Genomic DNA, 16,352 nt, shown 5'->3' with positions numbered 1-16,352 from the left:
CATTAAGTAGGTCCTCTTAAGTCTTTTCCTTAAGTCTTCTCTTTTTCTCTCTCTACACATTCTCCTGAGTTACCTCTTATATTCCTACAGCTTCAAATATTATCTTCATATCTCTAGTCTCTACCCCCTAACTTCCTTCCAAGCTTCAACCTGATATATTCCACAGTCTACTGGGCTTGTCCACCTGGTTGTTCCACAGACACAGCTGAAGTCAATCAACTCTTAAGACTTTGTCTCTTCCTGCCCCAATCCAGCTCCTCCCACTAAACCACTTGTTTAATGCCATCATTCTCTGCACAGTTACCTCAGATTGAAACCTGGATATTGATGCTGATTACCCTTGCTTTGTTATAACTCACATTTGATCCGTTAGCAAGTCCCACCTTCAACATCTGGCTCATATTCATGCCCCACTCTCAACCTCCACACTCACTGTCCTGTTTTAGGCCTTCATCATGACCAACCTGGATAATTATAATATTGTATCACTTTCTACCTATAGAATTGCTTTCTTATCTTCAGTCTGCCCCCTATTTTTAATTCCATCCACACTGCTATGAGAACTACCTTACTAAAGCACTGGGGTTACTATGTTATTCCTCAAACACATTCACCGATTTCCCATTGCCTGTAGCAGTATTTTTCAAAACACAGATTGTGAACCATTAGTAGGTCATGAAATGAAGTAGCTGCTAGTAGGATTTGTAAAAAAAGAAATTAAACAAAATAAGATAGAAAATATCATCATACATTGCATAAGAAATGGTAGGTATTCTCTGTGGGAACTTTTGTTTCAGTTTTCTATCTGTGTTTGTGTGTATTGGGTCACAATATAAGATTCATTTATCATTGTAAGTCATTTCCTACTGTATGTCCATAGACATTTGCCTATAATTGTTGACATGGCATTCATGTCCCTCTTCCCCACAAGTCTGTCCCAGACCTACCTTTCCAATCTTATCTACTACCTCTCATTTTCATTCACCTTATTCTTTATCCACACAGAAGTTCCTCACTGTTTTATATATTTCCATTTTTCCACGCCTTTGCTAATGTCAGTCCTTCATTCTTTTTTTTTTTTTAATTGGGGTATTGTTGCTTTACAATGTTGTGTCAGTTTCTGCTGTACAGCAAAGTGAATCAGCTATAAATATACATATATCCCCTCTTTTTTTGGTTTCCTTCCCATTTAGGTCACCACAGAGCATTGAGTAGAGTTCCCTGTGCTATACAATAGGTTCTCATTAGTTATCTATTTTATACATATTAGTGTATATGTCAATCCCTATCTCCCAATTCATCCCACATCCTCTTTCCCCCCTTGGTGTTCATACATTTGTTCTCCACGTCTGTGTCTCTATTGCTGCCTTGCAAACAGGTTCATCGGTACCATTTTTGTAGATTCCACATATATGCATTAGTATACGATATTTGTTTTTCTCTTTCTGACTTATTGGGTTGGCCAAAAAGTTCATTCAGGTTTTTCTGTAAGATGTTATGGAAAAATCCGAACGAACGTTTTGGCCAAAACAATACTTCACTCTGTATGGCAGTCTCTAGGTCCATCCACATCTCTACAAATGACCCCATTTCATTCCTTTTTATGTCTGCGTAATATTCCATTGTATATATGTACCACATCTTCTTTATCCATTCATCTATCAATGGCCATTTAGGTTGCTTTCATGACCTGGCTATTGTAAATAGTGCTGTAATGAACATTGGGGTGCATGTGTCTTTTTGAATTATGATCTTCTCAGGGTATAAGCCCAGTAGTGGGATTGCTGTGTCATATGGTAATTCTATTTTTAGTTTTTTAAGGAACGTCCATACTGTTCTCCATAGTGGCTGTATCAATTTATGTTCCCACCAACAGTGCAACAGGGTTCCCCTTTCTCCACACCCTCTCCAGCATTTATTATTTGTAGACTTTTTCATGATGGCCATTCTGACCAGCATGAGGTGATACCTCATTGTAGTTTTGATTTGCATTTCTTTAATAATTAGTGATGTTGAGCATCTTTTCATGTGCCTCTTGGCCATCTGTATGTATTCTTTGGAGAAATGCCTATTTAGGTCTTCCACCCATTTTTTGATTGGGTTGTTTGTTTTTCTGGTATTGAGCTCCATGAGCTGTTTGTATATTTGGGAGATTAATCCCTTGTCCATTGCTTCATTTGCAAATATTTTCTCCCATTCTGAGGGTTGTCTTTTCATTAAGTTTATGGTTTCCTTTGCTGTGCAAAGGCTTTTAAGTTTCATTAGGTCCCATTTTAAAATTTTTGTTTTTATTTTCATTACTCTAGGAGGTGGGCAAAAAAGATCTTGCTGTGATTTATGTCAGAAAGTGTTCTTCCTATGTTCTCCTCTAAGAGTTTTATACTGTCAGTTCTTATATTTAGGTCTTTAATCCATTTTGTGTTTATTTATCTGTATGGTGTTAGGGAGTGTTCTAATTTCATTCTTTTACATGTAGCTGGCAGATCCCTCTTTCTTAATGCCCTTCCCTTATTCCAAGCCTGTAAATCCTACTTATTCTTCAAGGAAGATCCAGAGCAAACACCATCTCTTTTTCAAAACCTCAAATTCCCTAGTCCAAATGAATCACTTACCCCTTTGGGCTCTCGCAGGGAGATTTATTATAGCACTCAAGTTATTCTGCCTTATGGTAAAGTTTTTCTTTTTTTTTTTTTTGCAGTACGCGAGCCTCTCACTGTTGTGGCCTCTCCCGTTGCGGAGCACAGGCTCCGGACGCGCAGGCTCAGCAGCCATGGCTCACGGGCCCAGCCGCTCTGCGGCATGTGGGATCTTCCCGGACCGGGGCACGAGCCCATGTCCCCTGCATTGGCAGGCAGACTCTCAACCACTACGCCACCAGGGAAGCCCCCTATGGTAAAGTTTTGAATTGACATGAGTCTGTCTGTCTTCCTTCCTTCCTTCCTTCCTTCCTTCCTTCCCTCTGTCATTGTTGTGGCAGCTTCAGCAGGCTCCACTATCACCTCGCTTGAAAACTAAGTCAGCTTTGGTCCCAGTGCTCACTCAACAACAAGTCACAGAACAGCTGGCAACTCTGGGACTTAGGGATGGGCAAGTCAAGCCAATCCTGACTACAGGAGAGAGAATGCAAGGGAGTTGACATTTAGTGCTAAGCTATAAGAAAGTCTTCAAGGTGAACTTTTCAAAGAAAACTTCTTTTCCAACAGTAGCTGCTTTTCCAGATGCACAAATAGATATTAAATGGAAGAACACTTGGTACTTAGGCAGTGTTCTCATCAGACTAGAGTAGGCAGGAAAAGCTGGCTCCTTTTTTTTCATTCAGTTACATTTACCAAGCATCTGTTCTAGGGCATACACAGGGCTGGGATATTCTCAGAGTCTAAGATGAATTAGACCTGTTATCAAGGATCTTAGAATCAAGGTGAATAGCTCTGATCTCTCCCCTGAGTTCTGTACTGACATATCCAACTTCCCACTTAACCAACCCCACTGGATATATCACTGGCACCTTAAACAGACCCCAACAGAACTCTCAACTTTACCCGCATCCCCACCCCCAATCTCCTTTCCTAGTCTCCCCCATCAGTAGTAAATTTCACCCCCATCCCCAAATCTGGAATCATTCTTCATTCTTCCCTCTATTACTCCATGTATCTAAAACACTAGCACAGTGGTTGTCAAACTTGGGCGTGCATTAGGCTCCACCTGGCGGGCGGTTGAAACCTAGATTGCTGGGTCCCATCTTCAGAGTCTCTTATTCGGAAGGCCTGAGAATTTGCATTTCTAACAAGTTCCCAGGCAATGCTGTTGCTGCTGGTCCAGGGAACACACTTGGAAAAACCACTGCATTAGTAAGACCTGGCGGATTATGCCTATGTAATATATTCTGGATCTGTCCACTTTCCACCATTCCCTTAGCTCATCAACAAATCTGGGTAGTTTTCCATCCAACTCTGCTAGCCGGTGTCTTCACTTTGTCTGCCCATCCTCAAGTCCTACAGGTCCCAGCTTTCCTACTCTGCTTGTTGAGTGAGTGTTGGGGCTAAGTCACCCCTTAAGCTGGGTGACAGTTGAGCCCGTCAAGTTTGTCCCAGGAATAGATGATCCATTGCCCTAGAACCTCTCCTGCTCTCTATCCTTCCTTCTCCACATTAGTCAGCAAAGAGCCATTGGAAAGAAATTAGCCAGCTGAATATTTTTGTCTTGGTCCAGGACTCTGTCTGGAGAGGCTGTGGCCTAGGGAGGTCAGGAATCTTCATTCAAGATTTAAGAAGACTGTAGCCCCAGTGATTGTGGAAAACCCTAAAGAAGTATTCTGTGGATTTCCTGGGATTCCGTGGTCATACCAGCTGCGCCTTAGCCTCTTGGGAGGATTTCATTAGGACATTTTCCATATAAAATTGGGTCATTAATGACTTGGATGCTTTCCTCACTTGTAGGGCCAAACATTCCACAGATTCCATCTCATGGAGTCATCCAACAACTCTTTGCAGGGCTACACTGAGTCCTACTTCTCAGGTAGATAGAATTTCCAAGCTTCTTGTTCCATGATGTGCCCTATTTTACCCTTAAAATTGGTGACTGACTGATCCAGGACAAGATTCACCCCATTGGCTTGTTTTCCATGGCTTGAAATAAATCATATGGGGAAAGTTCCTTGGTATGGTGAAAAGGTCATCAGGTTCAGCACACTGGATTCTGCACTTCCTGGCTTTGTGATGTTGGGCAGGTCACTTTACTTCTCACAGCCTCAAATTCTTCATCTGTAAAAATGAAGCTAAACACACCTAATTATGCGGTTATGATGAAGATTAAATTAGATAGCGTATCAAGTGCCCAGCACAGTTGCTGGAACATAGTAGACACCAAAAATAGATAGACAGATAGATAGATAGGTAGATAGATAGGTAGATATTTTTATTAAATAAATCCTTTCTTAACACCCAATTCCTTCCCAGTTTCTGGAACTTATACACTCTTAGTAAATGTTAACTGAATGAATTAAAGCCCCCCACCCATGGTAATATCTTTCTTTCTCTGAGACTACTGAGATTACAGTCAGTACCCTGGACTTAACCACTTATTTGCATTCATTATTGTCACTCAAAATGTAATTGTTGAGCCAAAGCAGTGTGATAGATGACATGGAGTTTACAGACAGAAATATGGTATGGTGTCAGTTTCTAGAAGGCTCTTATATATATAATTATCCAGATTTCAAATTGCTTCATTTGAAAGTCTGTACATGTAGAGGACCCAGAGGACCATAGCTGCATGCTCTTGGGCTAGTTCCTTTCCCATTCTGGACATTTGTTTCTTCATTTCTGAAATGAAGAGGATAGATTTTATTGGTGGCTTTGAAGTAATGTTCTGAGGAGCCCTGGGAGTTGCAGGGAGGTGTATCAAGGGCCACTCTGGTAGAGTCAGGCAGGGTTGGATTTGAGGAGAGAATAAAGACTCTGGGACCCACTTCCACTTGAACCATAATAGTTATGATTTGATCTATTTTCTATATTGGACCACAATCAATAATTTTACTTGAAGGAAGGGGTCTTCTCTTCAGTCATCCCCAGGATCCAGCACACTGTTGGGTAAGTGGCACTTGCTTAATACATTTTTTTTGTCTACAAGATTGATAGAAAATGAAAAGAGAAGGAAGCTGTTATGTGTGTGTGCATTTAAGCAGTGGCTGGCATAATGCCCACTCTGTAGATCTGTGAAAGAAACAACCTTTTACTTACATTTAATCTTAGCCCAAACTACCCAGTTGCTGGATAGAACATGGAAGGCTGGGCATTAAATCCTAAGCCTGAACAGCATGGTGTACACAATCAACCACAAGGGTAACAAGTCCCCATTTCTTTTTTTCATCATTAACCCACTTCCCATTCCTCCCGGGTACCTCATTTGTCCAAATCCATTTAAAAATCTGTTTTTCTTACACAAGACTTTTGACGAATCACTCATTTTCCTGGGAAACAGGAGCAGAGGGGTACAAAGAGCTTAGAATTTGTGTGTTTAGATTTAATTCTGGGTACAGTAAGAAGACATTGGAGGATATATTTTTAACAGCTTTATTGAGTTGTGATTTACATACCATAGAAACCATCCATTTTAGGTATACAGTAAGTTCCCTACACGTTGTGAACTTTCAAAGATGCAAACCTGTGTTCACATGTCCAATCTTGTAGATTAGTTCACGTGTCTGACGTGCATTGTTATGTGGGCGCATCTTCTACAAGTGGTTGTACTTTGGTGTACTTTACTGTACAGTACTGTATAGAGCACAGTAGTAAGTATCTTTATTTCAAGCCCAAGATGTCCAGAAGCGTAAAAGCAGCAGTGATGCAGCTGATACTGCTAAGAAGCACCAAACGTTGTACTGTACTACTGTACTTTTCAAGGTACTGTACTGTACTGTAAGATTAAAAATGTTTATTTTTTGTGTTTGTTTTCTATATATTATTTGTGTGAACAGTATTATAAACCTATTACAGTACTTTTCTATATAGCCAATTGTGTTAGTTGGGTACCTAGGCTAACTTTGTTGGACTTACGAACAGATTGAACTTACAAATGTGCTCTTGAAACGGAACTTGTTCATATGTAGGGGACTTACTGTACAATTCAATGACTCTTAGTAAATGTACAGAGTTGTGCAACTATCACCACAATACAATTTTAGAACATACCCAGCATCCCCAAAAGAGCCCTTATGCTCAGTATCAGTCCATCTCTCTTCCCACACACTGGCTTAGGCAACCAGTAATATATATTCTGTCTCTATAGATTTGCTTTTTCAGGACATTGCACATAATTTAGCATATTGTCTTTTAGGCTCATACACATTGTACCATATATCAGTATTTCTTTCCTTTTTATTGGCAAACAGTATTCCATTGTATGGATATACTGCATTTTGTTTATTCACTCACCACATGAACATTGGGGTTGTTTCCACCTTTTGGTTCTTATGAATGCTGCTCTGAACCTTTACATATAAGTCGTTGTGTGGAAATATGTTTTCATTTCTCCTGGTTAGATTCCTAGAGTGAAATTTCTGGGTCATATGACAAGCATGTGTATAACTTTTTTAAATAATGCAAAAGTGTTCTCCAAGTTGGTTGTGCCAATTTCCATCCCCAGAAGCAGAGTATGAAGGTTCCAATTTCTAATCCTGTTGAACATCTTCTTCATGCATTTAGTTGCCACTCATCTGTCTTCTTTGGTGAAGTGTTTATTCAAACCTTTTGCTCATTTTTCAGTTGGGTTATATATTTACTTATTGTGAATTTTGAGTGTTCCTTATATATTCAGGATACAAGGCCTTCAGCAGATACATGCTTTGCAAAGATGTTCTCCCAGTTTGCAACTTGTCTTTTCATTTTCTTAAGAGTGTCTTTTGAATTGCAGAAGTTTTTAATGTTGATAAAGAAGTCTTACTCATCAGTATTCTTTTTTTTATGGATTGTGATTTTTGTATCACATAAAGAAAAACCTTGCCTAAGCCAAAGTCACAAAGATTTTCTTCCAGAAATTTTAAGTTTTACATGTAGGCCTATAATCCATTTTCACTTAATTTCTGTATATGATGCAAAGTATAGGTTGAAGCCTTTTGCTTGTTTTTGCATGTAGATATCCTGTTGTTTCAGGACCATTTGGTGAAAAAGCCATTCTTTCTCCACAGCATTGCCTTTGTATCACTGTAAAAAAAAATCAGCTCTCCATATTTGTGGGTTTATTACAGGACTCTCTGTTCTGCTCCATAGGTCTATTTGTGTATCTTTATGCCTATACTTCACTGTTTTGATTACTACAGCTTTAAACTAATTATTTAAACAGGGATTGTAAGTTCTCCAACTTTGCTATTCTTCTTGAGAGTTGTTTTGGCGACTCTAGGCCCTTTGCATTTCTATGTGAATTTTAGGTTTCACTTATCAATTTCTACAAAAATGCCTGCTGAGATTTTGATAGGATTTCCAAGGTACCACACTGCATTTAGACAGCTTTCTTTTGAATAGTGTTAGCATGGGGTATATTTTCACCTTTACTTGTTCCTTTATATTTAAAGTGGGATTCTTATAGGCAGTCCACATTTTGGTTTGTTTGTTTGTTTGCTTGTTTTTTCCAATCTGGCAATCTGCTTTTTAATTGAGGGTGTTTAGACTATTTATATTTAATATGCTTGCTGATATGGTTAGGTTGAGATCTACCACCTTTTTGTTTTTCATTTATCTCATCTGTTTTTTGTTCCCATTCCCCTCCCTTTATGCCTTCTTTTGGATTAAGTATATTTTATGGTCCCATTTGATCTGTTTTTCTGACTTATTAGATATTATACTGGTTTTTATTATTTTAGTAGTTGCTTTAGAGTCTATAATATACATCTTTACTTGTCACAGTTTATCTTCAAGTGATCTCATACTACTGCAGATATAGTATAAGAAACTTACAGCACTGTAATTTTATTTCTCCCTTTCTGCCCTCTGTGCTATGACATTGATGCACTTCTTGGTTTAAACTGTTGGTTATCTTTTTAATGAATTTAAATAATAAGAAAAAGAGTCATTATATTTTTCCATGTTTGATGCTCTGTATTCCTCTGCTACTATTTTCCTTCTGCTTGAAGAGCATACTGTAACATTTATCATAGAGCAGGTTTGCTGGTGATGTAGCATCCCAACTTTTCTATGTCTCAGCAAGTCTTTATTTCACCTTTGTTTTTAAAAGTTATTTTCAATGTGTAAAGAATTCTATATTGGCAGAGGTTTTTTCTTTTTTTTTTCCCAGTACTTTAAAAATAATATGCCACTGTCATCTTGCTTCGATCCTACTTCTTTCCTCTTGGGTAGCATGCCTTTTTTCCTTGGGCTGCTGTTAAGATTTTCTCTTTATCATTGGTTTTGAGCAATTTCATTGTGATATGACTTGGTGTAGTTTTCTTCCTGCTTCCCATGCTTGAGATTTGTTGAACATTTTGGATCAGTGCATGTATAGGTTTCATCAAATTGGAAACATTTTCAGTTATTAATTTTTCAAATATTTTTCTTTTCTTCCTCCTTCTTCATCTCCAGTTACATGTACTTTTAGCCACTTGAAGTTGTCCCACAGTTTGCTGATGCTGTTTATTTTTTTGACCATTTTTCTCTATATATTTCATTTGGGAAACTTTCTATTGGTATGTCTTCATGTTCATTAATCTTTTCTCCTTTATTGTCTAAATTGACTAATGTAGTTTTCACCTCAGACATTGTAGTTTTCATCTCTAGATATTTTATTTGGGTATTTTTCATCTCTCCCACAACTTTACTTAATGTGGTCAGTATTTCTTCAAGCTTTCTGAACATATGAAATGCATTTATAATAACTACTTGTATCCTTGGCTACTAGTTCTATCAACCATGTCATTTCTTGGTCAGTTTTGATTTTTATTCTCAACATTGTGGATTGCATTTTTCCTGCTTCAAATTGCACACCTGGCAAGGTTTGGTTGGATGCCAGACATTTTCAAATTTACCTTGTTGACTACATATTTTTGCATTCCTATAAATATTCTTGAGCTTCCTTATGGCATGCCATTAAGACACTTGGAATCTGTTTTATCCTTCTGGGCCTTGCTTTTCAGCTTAGTTAAGTGGAACCATATCAACATTTAGTGTAGAGCTCATTTTCCTCATTACTGATGCAGAACTTGTCTTTGTACTCTAATGCTATACAAATTGTGAATATTTTCTACCTTTGTTGTTTGGAACAGTCACTATACTCAGCCCTTTGTGGACTCTGATCACCGTTTCCTCTAATCCTTTGAGGTGTTTCTTTCCTTGGCTTCAGGTAGTTACTTTCCTTACACACATGTGCTGATCAATAATTCAGTGAGTACTTGAGGGGGAACCTCTGAAAATTGTAAGCATTCTCTCTCTACACAGGTCTCCCCTCTCCAAAACTCTTTCCTGTGAACTCGAGTTTCCTTGGATTCTCCAGACTCATATCTCCATTTCCTCAATTGAGGGAGATGGCCAGGCTCTGTCTGAGTTCCCCATCCCTGTCTTACAGTCTAGAATATTTCTCTAGGCAGTAGGATGGGGCAATCTTCAGGCTCATCTAAGCTTTTCCATCTCTCAGAGATCACTGACTTTACTTGCCTGATGTCCAATGACTTGAGTTTTTTTCATAGATTTTGTCTTGGTGTTTTTGTTTGTTTTGCTTTTAGTTATTTTGCACAGGTGGGTAAATCTGGTCCCTGTTACTCTATCTTGACTAGAGTGGAAGTGAAAGTTATTCCCCAAATTTGGTTTTAAAGGACCAGATTTCATCATTTAATACACACATATTTTATATTTTAAAAATCTAAAGTCAGGATGTGTCTTAAATACAATTCTACCTTACAACTGCCATTGGCCAAGAGGGAATTGTGTTATTGTTCACGCATGAGCACATGTGAACTTGGCCATGGCTGTTCATATTATCATCCCTTCAATTGAATTATGTGCATGATTAACACTGTATGTGTTGAGTTTAATTGCCATTTAAAGTATCTTCAAAAAGATTTCATCATGGTTTTCCCTTGAAATAAAAAGTTATTGTGTATGAGAAATGACTCAGACTAGAAAAGTCTGATTAAAATAGTGTCTTAGGGACTTCCCTGGTGGCGCAGTGGTTGAGAATCTGCCTGCTAATGCAGGAGACATGGGTTCGAGCCCTGGTCTGGGAAGATCCCACATGCCACGGAGCAACTAGGCCCGTGAGCCACAACTACTGAGCCTGCGCGTCTGGAGCCTGTGCTCTGCAACAAGAGAGGTTGCGCTAGTGAGAGACCCATGCACCGCAATGAGGAGTGGCCCCCACTTGCCACAACTAGAGAAAGCCCTCACACAGAAACGAAGACCTAACACAGCCCAAAGTAAATTAATTAATTAATTAATTTTTAAAAATAGTGTCTTAAATCAGTCTACCAGAGCTCTTTCAAAAACTATTAAATGAACATTTAAATTAAAAGAAAACATTTTGTCATAATATAATAGGTAGCATTTTTCTCTTAGTAGTCCATAAGATAATGTGTACCCTATGTCCAATGGCATTTTAGATTCAATTAAATACAGTAGCCAATTAACTGGGATGTTTATTGGTAAAGCTAATCCAACTTGCTTCCAAATTAACAGTGGTTAAAACAAGACAGAAGTTCATTTCCCTCTCACATTATCAGTCTGGGAACAAGTGACCTGTGGTTTGTGTGGTTATTCCATGTTGGGGACTCAGGCTCTTTTTATATTGTTACTTCACCATGTGCAGGGTGTAGCCTTCATCTACAGGGTTGAAGATGACTTGATGTTGTGTATACATGTTAGGCAGTGGGAAGAGGGCAAAGGAGAAGTGAATGGCATACTCCTTCCCTTTAGGGTCACAGCCTAGATGTTGCACATATCACATGTGTTTTCATCCCACTGGCCAGAACATTGTCACATGGCCACAAACAGCTGCAAAGGAGAGAGGGAAATACAGACCTTAGTCAAGGTGTCACAGGCCCAGATGAAAATCAGAGGTTCTATTATTATGGACGGGGGGAAAATGAATAAGGTGGGGGGACAAGGAGCATCTGATTCTGTGTTCTGTGTGACCCTAGGGTTTTCAAATTGTTGGAGCTGCCTAGAGAAGGAATGGATTGTCTAGAGAAATAGTGAGAGCTCTGTGACTAAGTTGTTCAAGGAAGGCCTAATTGAACACTTGGAAGTGATGTTATAGAAAGCACTTAAGCAGTGGTTGGCAAAGGGACGATAGATGCCTTTGAAGGTCCCTCCCAGCCTGGAGAGTCACATGTGCTCATGTCCTACCCACATTGGTCTGTGAGTCCCACTGCCTGTATGTGAATCACTTGTCTGCTGTCTGTGCCAAGGGTTTGGCGTCACTGAAAATGCCCAAGTACATACAGAGAGCTCCAGATAAAATTCTATTTAACCCCCCGAGATCAGGGATGGGGCATGGGGGTGGGCAGAGCAGCAATAACTAGTCAAAGCTCTTAATCAGATCTTGATGGTGGTAAGATAGAGCTGCTGGGTGAGTCAGGCAGAGGTTGTTTAAGAGAGAAATGAGACCAGCTCAGGGTGCATTCTGTTACAGGTCTCCAGTTGGGGCATCCCCTAAACTTCCCCATTGCTCTTCCTTTCTGAGTACAAGCACAGATAACAGGTGCCCTCATGCACTACTGGTGGGAGTGTGAAATGGTGTAGCCATCTTGCACAGCAAATTGGCACTGCTTACATGAAACAAGAATACACGTTACCTGTGCGCTAGATTTCCCACTCCTGGGATATAGCCCCCTAAATATACTCAGACAGGTACAAGAAAATTCATCAAAGTATTGTTTGTGGAGGGGGGATATAGAAGCAAAGTGAGAGTTTATCCTTGGAAGGGTGGACAGGTAAAATGTGGTGGATGACCACACTTAGAAGCAAGGAATCCTGGATCTTAACGTCAGAGTGCCATGTGAAAACTATATGTTATCATGAGTCTATACCGTGTGTGTGCGTGTGTGTGTGTGTGTGCATGCACGCGGGTGCCCAGGCACGCGTGTATTAGTCAGCTTATTCTGCCACAAAGCAATAACACATTCTGGGTGGCTTAAATAGCAGACATTTATTTTCTCACAATTCTGGAGGCTAGAGATTCATGATATAGATACCAGAAATTTTGATTTCTGGTAAGGGCTCTCTTCCTGTCTTGTAGATGGCTGCTTCCTCCCCGTGTCCTCATTTGGCCATTCCTCTGGTCTTGTGTGGAGACAGAAAGAGCTCATGCGTCCCTTCCTCTACTTATAAGGACGTCAATACAACCAGATTAAGGCTCTACTGTGATGACCTCATTTAACCTTACACCTTCCTAAAATTCTCTCTCCAAATATTTTGGAGATTAACCTTATACCTCCCTGAAAGTTCCCTCAAAGTACTTGGAAGTACTTTGCGGGTTAGGGCTTGAACATATGTATATTAGGGGACTCAATGCATTCCATAACATTCCTCCCTATGCCTCCCACCAAATGCATGTCTTTCTCACATGCAAAATTCATTCATCCCTTCCCAACAGCCCCAAATGTCTTCATGCACTCCAGAACCTATGTCCAGTCAAAAGTCTCATCTAAATATCACCTAATTTAGGTTTGGATGAGACTTGAGTTATGATTCATCCAAAGGGCGAAATTCCTCTCCAGCTGTGAAACCAGACAAATGATCTGCTTCCCAAGTATAGTAATAGGACAAGCATAGGATAGACATTCCCTTTTGAAAAGGGAGAAACCAGAAAGAAGATAGGGATGATAGATCCCAAGAAAGTGCAAAACTTAGCAAGGCAAATTTCATTAGATTTTTCAGGCTGGAGAATAATCTTTGGCTGGATGCTTTGGGCAGTATCACCCCCACCCTCACAGCCCTTTGCTGTTGCCTTTCTCCTGAGGCACTAGTCAGGGGAAGCCTGTCCTACTGAAACTGAGGAGGCAACAGCCTTGCCCCCAGGGCCTGTTAGGTCTAGACCCAATGGTGGGAATGGCAGCCGTGATGATCTCTTAATCACCTTTGGTGTCATTCTTTCCTTTACTTGAAGGGTGAAGCATGTCTGCAGCTAAGTAACTCTATTGTCCTGCCTTGTAGATTCCAAAAACTTTCTTTTATTTCATCCTCCCTCTGCTCCCCTTGGTCCATGCTGACAGTGTCTGTGCTTGTATAATCCCACCTCTGTTCCTGACTTCTGCTGAGATACCTAATTAAAATAATGAGTAATCTCAAGGAGTGGTTTTCTAGCCACATCCTTGGTGTTCTCTCCAGAAGATGCTTTATATTTTTTGCAATATGGATAGAACGAGAATTTTTCAAATCTTCAAGTCCTGGTTCATCTTGCTTAACGATTCTGCTGATTTCTCTCTCTCCTCTTGCATTTTACTATAAGCAGCTGAGCTTCACATTCACCACTTTGCGTAAAAATCTCCTCAGCTAAATATCTAATTTCATTGCTCACAGGCTCTACCTTCCACAGAACACTAGAACAAAATTCAGCCAAATTCTTTGCCACTTTATAATAAGGCTCACCTTTTCTCCAGTTTCTAATGACATGTTCCTCTTTTCTCTTTGAGACCTCACCAGGAGCATCGTTAATGTCCATGTTTCTACCAACAGTCACTTCAATGCAATATAGGCTTTTTCTAGCATGCGCCTGAAACCTCTCCCAGCCTCTACTCCTCATCTAGTTCCAAATACACTTCCACATTTTTAGGTTTTTATTAAAGTAGTACCCCACTTCATGGTACCAAAATCTGTGTTAATCTGCTCAGTCTTCCACAACAAAATACCACAGACTGGGTGGCTTAAACAACAGACATTTCTTTTCTCACAGTTCTGGAGGCTAGAAGTCCATGGTCAAAGTGCAAGAAAATTTGCTTTCTTGTGAGGGTTCTCTTCCTGGCTTATAGTCAGCTGCCTTCTTGCTATGTCTTCACATGGCCTTTCCTCTGTGCATGTAGAGACAGAGAGGAGGCAACCTCTGGTGTGTCTTCTTCTTCTTCAAAGGGCACCAATCCAATTGGATTAGGGTCCCACATTTATGACCTCATTTAACCTTAATTACCTCTCTAAAGGCCCCCCTCTAAACACACTCACATTGGGGATTAGAGATTCAACATATGAATTTTGGAGGGACATGATTCAGTCCATAACACTCACACTCTCTAGATCTCTCTCTCTCTCTCTCTCTCTCTCTCTCTCTCTCTCTCTCTCTCTCACACACACACACACACACAAACACACACACACACACACACACACACACTCTTCCCCTCTCCCTCTCCTTCTTCCTCTCCTTTTCTCTCCTTAATATACATCAATAATTTACCATTTAGAAGAGCACATGCAACACAATAAATAGGCATTAAGTAGTTTTGAATGGTTGCCTATGTGGGGTGTAAATGGTGTAGGAAATGGGGATAAACGAGAAGGAAGGCATAAGGAAGGAAGGAAGGGGAATTACACAACAGAGAGGCCTTATCTACAGAGAAAAAAGAGGGTGAAATTTAAAAATATTTGAAATAATGGCTGAGGACTCTCCAGATTTGTCAAGAGATATACGCCAAGTGATTCAAAGAGGATAGACTCATAGAAATCCACACCAAGACACATCATGGTTAATGTCTGAAAACTAGGGACAAAGAATGCCTTAAACAAGTCAAAGAGAAATTACACCTTACCTATAGGTGAAAACAGTTTGAATGACAGTGAATTTCTCATCAGAAAATATAGAGGCCAGAAGGAAGTGGCACAAGATTTTTCAAGTCCTGAAAGAAGAGAACTATCAACCGCAAATACTACATGTAGCAAAAATATCCATCAAGAATGAGGAATAAATTAAGACATTCTCAGATGAAGAAAACTAAGAGAATCTGTCACCAGCAGGTCTACCCTAAAATAATAATAGCTAAAGGAATCTTTCCTAAAAGAAGACAACATGGAATATCAGGAAGGAAGAAAAACCAAGAGAAAGAGTAAAAATATAATTAAAATACAGTACATTTTCCTTCTCCTGTTTAGTTTTCTAAATCATTTCTGATGGTGGAAGCAGTAATATGGTTCTCTACAAACATAACTCTTATGTAGGAGAAATATTTCAGATAGTTATATTATAAATGGTGGAGGGTAAAGGGGGTGTAAAGGGAGGTAATGTTTCTACTCTTCACTCATCCTAATAAAAAGATGACACAGAAGACTATGATAAATTATGAAATATAATACCTAGAGCAACCACTGAAAAAACTATAGAAAGAGATACACTTAAAAACAGTATAGGTAAAATGTAATTCCAAAACACATTCAATTAAAGATAGGAAGGCAGCAAAAAGGAAACAGAGAATCGAATAAGAGAGAGATCAAATAGTAAACAAAAATTAAATGATACACTTAAGTTCTAACTTATCAATAAGTACACCGGATATAAATGGCCTAAATACTGCAATCCAAATACTGATCAGCCAAGATGATTAAAAAATATGACCCGTCTATGTGCTGTCTACAAGAATCTCACTTCAAATATAAAGACATAGGTATGTTGAAATAATGAAAGAAGATATACCGTGGAAACATTAATCCAAGGAAAGCAGGAATGGATATATTAATATCAGATAAAGTAGACTTCAGAGCAAAGAAAATTACTAGGTACAGAGAGGTACATTAGATAATGACAAAAGTGTCAGTCTGCCAAGAAGACCTAGCAGTCCTAAATGGGTATACACCAACAACAGAACTGTAAAATATGAGCGGCAAATCTGACAGAGCCAAAGGAAGAAATAGACAAAGCCACAATTATAGCTGGGGTCTTTAACACAC

General features: G+C 39.4%; 1 protein-coding gene across 3 annotated transcripts in view; it reads left to right on the top strand.

The window, feature by feature from the left end:
- ZC4H2 (zinc finger C4H2-type containing) overlaps window positions 1–16,352 on the top strand; it is a 36,076-nt gene that overhangs the window by 5,360 nt on the left and 14,364 nt on the right. Inside the window, exon 1 of one of the 3 annotated variants that reach the window (XM_065900906.1) lies at window positions 14,240–14,265. The exons of the other annotated variants lie outside the window; for them this stretch is intronic. The gene's annotated coding sequence lies outside the window, so the exon portion shown is untranslated. Of the gene's footprint in view, window positions 1–14,239; window positions 14,266–16,352 lie in introns of those variants that run through there. 3 annotated transcript variants of the gene reach the window in all.

This window comes from Phocoena phocoena, chromosome X (assembly GCF_963924675.1).
Source record: "Phocoena phocoena chromosome X, mPhoPho1.1, whole genome shotgun sequence".
Lineage (NCBI taxonomy): Eukaryota > Metazoa > Chordata > Mammalia > Artiodactyla > Phocoenidae > Phocoena > Phocoena phocoena.
The sequence above is the reverse complement of the archived record's forward strand: the minus strand, read 5'-3'. Positions and strand labels throughout refer to the sequence as shown.